Source organism: Chanos chanos, chromosome 15 (assembly GCF_902362185.1).
Source record: "Chanos chanos chromosome 15, fChaCha1.1, whole genome shotgun sequence".
Taxonomy (NCBI): Eukaryota; Metazoa; Chordata; class Actinopteri; order Gonorynchiformes; family Chanidae; genus Chanos; species Chanos chanos.
In genome coordinates, this window is record NC_044509.1 from 19,903,343 (window position 1) to 19,909,342 (window position 6,000).

Sequence of the window (6,000 nt, forward strand, 5' to 3'; positions counted from 1 at the left end):
TACACCTATTGCATTGGTTGGTGCCTGGTTGATATTGAATTATGATTTATGAATGTGGATGTACTTCTTGACATTCTGGGAAGAAATGCTGTAGAAATATGAATGAAAAACCTTAAATGCTTTGTTAACATGTTTGTGTTATCCAACCCAGGCAAAGGCTCTATGGGAAAGAAAGGGAAGTGAGGTTGTCATTTCTGTAATAAAATTCACTGAGAATTCGACCAATTGTCTGAGGCACAATGACTTCATCTCACTAAAGCCCCACAATCTTCTGAATGGCGAGGTAAGTAAATAAGCATTGTCCATCAAATTTGGCTACAAAATGTTATTAAAAGTGCAAGATAAAAATAAATTGTTTCACACTGCCCGTAATTGACGTTATTTATCTTTTAGACAATAGAGTTCTATATTCAAGCCATTCTAAAGAAGATGGAGGCTACAAGCAGACTGTACCATTTAAACCACTTCACCATGGGTGTTATTTTGTTCGGAGAAACCAAACAAGTGTCAAGACAACGTTTAAAGAATGTAAGTGCAGTTTAACTGAACAGACACATGACCTTGTCACCCATGTTAGTTCTTGCTGAAATCACAAGCCTGTTCATTTGTAATACTTGACTATTAATGCTTGTAGGCTGTTGTGGAAATACAAACATTTTGCAGAGGTTCCAGTTGTACTTCACTACATGAAATGGTGTATCCAGTTAACCAGTGGACAGATAACATTTCTCCAGAAACATGACACCTGAGATTTTACAACTTTGAATCTGTTATGTCTTTTAAAATCCATTCGCAGGTGAACTTTGACCATTATGATGGAGTTGTTGGATTTGTAAATGTACACCACAACCACTGGAAATTTGTTGTAAGTAAGACAATTAAATAAACAACAATTGGGTCTTCAGATTGTCTGAATGCAGTGGGCCAAACTTTTACTTTTATCTTTTACATGTATTTCTTGTAAATGGAACTTTCGGTGCATGACTGGACAGTACCTGCATGCACCATCCAACCAGATATTTGTGGTCGATCCTGCCAATGCTACCAATGACCTTGAGGACTCAAAGGAAGCAGCAGCACGCTTTCGGTAAAACATGTTTTACATGTGCATGTTATCTGTTTCATAGTGTAACTCTATATTCAGACACTGAGGTTTGCCACTTCCACAGATTAATATTTCAATTTATTAACAGTTATACAATCACCACTTCATCAGCTAATCAGTATTCGGTATATCAGACATAAGTTATCACTGCCATATCACTCGTGGTTAACTAATTTGTTAAACAGATAAACCGCAAATAGCAAGCACAAACACACACACTTACTCATAACATATTGGAGAACAGTAATCATAACTCATCAACGTAACCACTGGACATGAAAGAATCCCACTCCCAGCATGCCCTGGACAATCCAGGAAGAATTACTAACAGAACTCTGTTACATAAAATTCAATAATGACTATTAATGACAGAAACAACACAAATGTTTTGTACTAGCAAATATTACAGGACACGGTTTAACCTACTGGGACGAAGGGATTGGTTAAACATAGACTGGAAACCCGCCACCATTGCTCACACTACACAGAAAGATGCAACGAGCTGTGGAGTATTTGTTATGCAGGTGAGGCAAATCATTTCATGTAAACTCAGATGTTGTTCTGTTATTATGCTCATGATGACACAGAAAACAGATTCGAGAGTCTTCACAAAATATGACTGTGTCTGGTTTCCAAGCCTGCAGTGTTTAGAGTGATCTGCACTGGTTTTAAGAACATTCACAGAATTCGTTATCCTTTTTTTTTAAGATGGCAAGACAAACCATAGAAAGGTTTCCTGCCATCCCAGAGGAATTTGACATTAATCCAAATCGTGAGACCATTGCGCGTCTGAGAAGACAAATGGCAGAGGAGATCCTGCTTGCATCAGGTTATTTCCTGACTTTACTTTCCAAACACCAGCAGGCTTTTAAATTTTTAGAAATATAACACTGTTTTTGTTGAAATTGATCATTGGTCCTTTACACACAATATCTGTCCACTACAATTAGCTGTAATTTTCCGAAAAATTATTTTCAGAGTCTAAGGAGGAGTTCTGCTCCTACTGTGGATTAAAGGTACCACTGTCATTACAAATTGGATCAAGAAACATTCTTTGGGTAAGTATCACAATTGCAGAATGAATTACTTCAGTTTACCCAGAAACACAACAGTTAAGGTGTCTGTACTTCTGATGTTCACTTGTACAGATCCAGTGTGAGAAGTGCCAGAGATGGTTCCATGTTTCTTGTCTGGGACTGCCAGCAGACAGGGTTCCAGACGAAGATGCAGCATGGTGCTGTACATTATGCTCTGTTTGAGCGCAACCCAGAGATAGATGAAAAATGTAAATACTTTGTATATAGTTTGTAGTTCATACTTGACATATGATGCATGAATAGTTACTGTTGTATTTCAATGTTTTGAAAACAAATGATGGAGGGATTTCAGTGACAACATGTATCTCAGCTACATTAAAGTGTCATTTAAAACTACATCACTCTATGGTCTGATTTCTATTTATTTCAACTGAACATGTGGCACTGTACCTTACATGAAGTACATCAGATGTTCTGAGGCGTGACTAAAACCTCTAAACAACGTCTTTGCTGTAGTAGGTTGCATGGTTCATTGGGGAATTACAAGACCCTGCAGAATGTGACAAAAGGTCATGTTTGTTTTAAGTGACCATTTCATGATTTCACCCATCTCAGTGGTTAGTTTATGCAAGGAAGAAAGACATGCTTGGGTTGGTAACTGTAAATCGGAAAAGCGTCCTGGGATCCAGCTAACAGGTGCAAAAAACTAAAACCCTTGGTAAGTAATGAGAGGACATGTGAAAGGATTCTTAGCTATGTCAAGGAAGGTTATGAGAGAGGGTACCCCCGTTTAAATTTCCCATATAAGAGAAAAAATGCTGCATGTCAATTATTAAGACTAGCTATCCCCACCACTCCTGTTTAATGTAATTATACTTGTACACAAAAATATTATTTTTATACTGCAAAGGGGCACTACTACAGCAGTCAGAATGAGAAAAGGTCATGTCGTTGATTTTTAGTGAATATTTTTCAAAAATAAATGACCCCTGCTTTCATATACATTGACCTTTCTGAAAAATCTCACCTGTAGTCAGTAGGTCACTGTCAATGGCAACTACTACAGCAATCAGAATGAGAAAAGGTCATGTCGTTGATTTTTAGTGAATATTTTTCAAAAATAAATGACCCCTGCTTTCATATACATTGAACTTTCTGAAAAATCTCACCTGTAGTCAGTAGGTCACTGTCAATGGCAACTACTACAGCAGTCAGAATGAGAAAAGGTCATGTCGTTGATTTTTAGTGAATATTTTTCAAAAATAAATGACCCCTACTTTCATATACATTGACCTTTCTGACAAATCTCACCTGTAGTCAGTAGGTCACTGTCAATGGCAACTACTACAGCAATCAGAATGAGAAAAGGTCGTGTCGTTGATTTATAGTGAATATTTTTCAAAAATAAATGACCCCTGCTTTCATATACATTGACCTCTCTGAAAAATCTCACCTGTAGTCAGCAGGTCACTGTCAATGGCAACTACTACAGCAATCAGAATGAGAAAAGGTCATGTCGTTGATTTTTAGTGAATATTTTTCAAAAATAAATGACCCCTGCTTTCATATACATTGAACTTTCTGAAAAATCTCACCTGTAGTCAGTAGGTCACTGTCAATGGCAACTACTACAGCAGTCAGAATGAGAAAAGGTCATGTCGTTGATTTTTAGTGAATATTTTTCAAAAATAAATGACCCCTACTTTCATATACATTGACCTCTCTGAAAAATCTCACCTGTAGTCAGCAGGTCACTGTCAATGGCAACTACTACAGCAATCAGAATGAGAAAAGGTCATGTTGTTGATTTTTAGTGAATATTTTTCAGAAGTAAATCCTCTTTAGTTACTAGTAATTTCACTTTTTAGACAAATTCTCACCTGTAGTAAGTGATACACTCTAATGTAGAATGAGAAAAGATCATTTTAAGTATTTTTAGTGTTTATTTCTCTAAGAAACCTCCTGAAACAGAGAATTTCTTCTAAATATGCGTTGTGGGAAGTCAGTTACTTCATTTTGGAATCACTAGAATGTTGAAGAGGTGTACAGTTGATTTTATTAATTTTCAGTGAATATTCTTTTAATACCAACGAGCATGTGAAAAGGCAAACATCCATAAAATGTGTAATTTGCAGACGGTCCCTTACAAGGCCGCCGAATATCAAGCGAATATGCGAATATAAAACCAACTTTACCACGCTTACTGGCACTGTTATTAGCATGCAACCCACAGTGAACAGCTTTGTAGCATGGTTGCGATTTTAGTTTTAAGACAGTAAAGAGACCTGTGCAATGCAAATCGATGGAAAATGCAGCATTGTCTTCGCCCACGCCGTGAGTGTGGCCTAAATGCGCTCTGTCTCTACCTGATTAAAAGGAAAGGAAGGGAAGTGACGTTTACCTGCTCACTGAGCGCGTGGACAGGAGAGCAGTTGGCGTTTAGAGGCCTCGGTTACGCAGAATTAGCAGGGCTTTAGCAAACATTGGATGTACCGTTCTTTTGTGGATTATACCTGAAAAAACCTCACTTGATTACTGCAAGTCGAAGACCCCCTTTTCTAAACGGGACGAAGTGGTGAGGTTGCGTTGTTGCTCTTTGTTTGTTTGTTCATTTATAGACTGTAGCGTCACGCTTTTTAACTCATTACTAGAGGACTTTGCTTTCATATGGGAACTGCATGTGGACTATTACAGATATCAGATCTGCCCGTACCTTTCTTTTCCGTTCATGCTTTTCCTCTTAGATTTTAAGTAAAACGAATTGTTACAAATTGTCCTCCTTTCCGTTAAGACTTTCCATGACCACAAAATGGTCTGTAACTGCTCACCGTATTATGGATCAGGTAAACCCTCGCCAGTTTTATGTGGTTACTAAAAGCATATAGAAACTCCTCAATATTGTTTGATTCCTGTATTGTCATGAATTTCACCACATGAGTTAAGGCATGGAACTATTTACAAAGCCTTGGTAGGAACAAAGACTTTAAGAAACAAGGTGAACTATTCACAGAAGCTCAGCAGGACCCCTTTCCCACTACGTCCACACACATGATTAGAACATCTGGCACATTTTGGGTGAGGGCATAATTTTTTCAGGGTGTCCTTATCCGTGGTTGCGACACCTGGCGCACTTGGCCCTAGTCCATGGGGTTCCTAATGGTGTTCCCCAAAGCTTACAGTTCCCCGAAACAATACTTACCCATCATGTCCTCAATGTCTCCTATTAGTGTCCTGGCCAGGAAGATGCCCATCATCTGGAGCAGAGATATGACAATGAATGCAGAAAAATAATGACAAATTAATGACATACATACAATACATGCCTTAATTCATGTGGATGAAATTCATGAGAAAAGGAGCCTACTCATCCGGCCAGCCCGGGTCTAGGCCCAGGCCCTCTCCTTGGAAGGTCTTCCTGTTGATGCCTTTCATGGAGGCGATTGATGTGAGGTTGCAACAAACAACTATATAAGTAATCTGCATGTGTTCCCCCTCCTTATCACATATTTTAAACATGGACAGAAAAATAAGACAACAAGGTATAACAAAAACAGAAATAAATGTAACTATATGCATTAAATAAATGATAAACAACAGAAAACAACATTTCCGGACATACAGATACACACAGTTTATTTTCACAGAAAAATAATGACATTCATTACATACATACGATAAGCTTGCCTTAATTCATGTGGTGAAATTCATGACAGTATATAAGAAAAGTTAAAAAAAATTATTGGAACTGTCTTAATGGAAAGGAAGACAATTAGTAACAATTCGTCTTACTTAAAATCTAAGAAGCAAATCGTAAACAGAGAACAAAGGTACGGGCAGATCTGAAACAGAAAGTCTCTC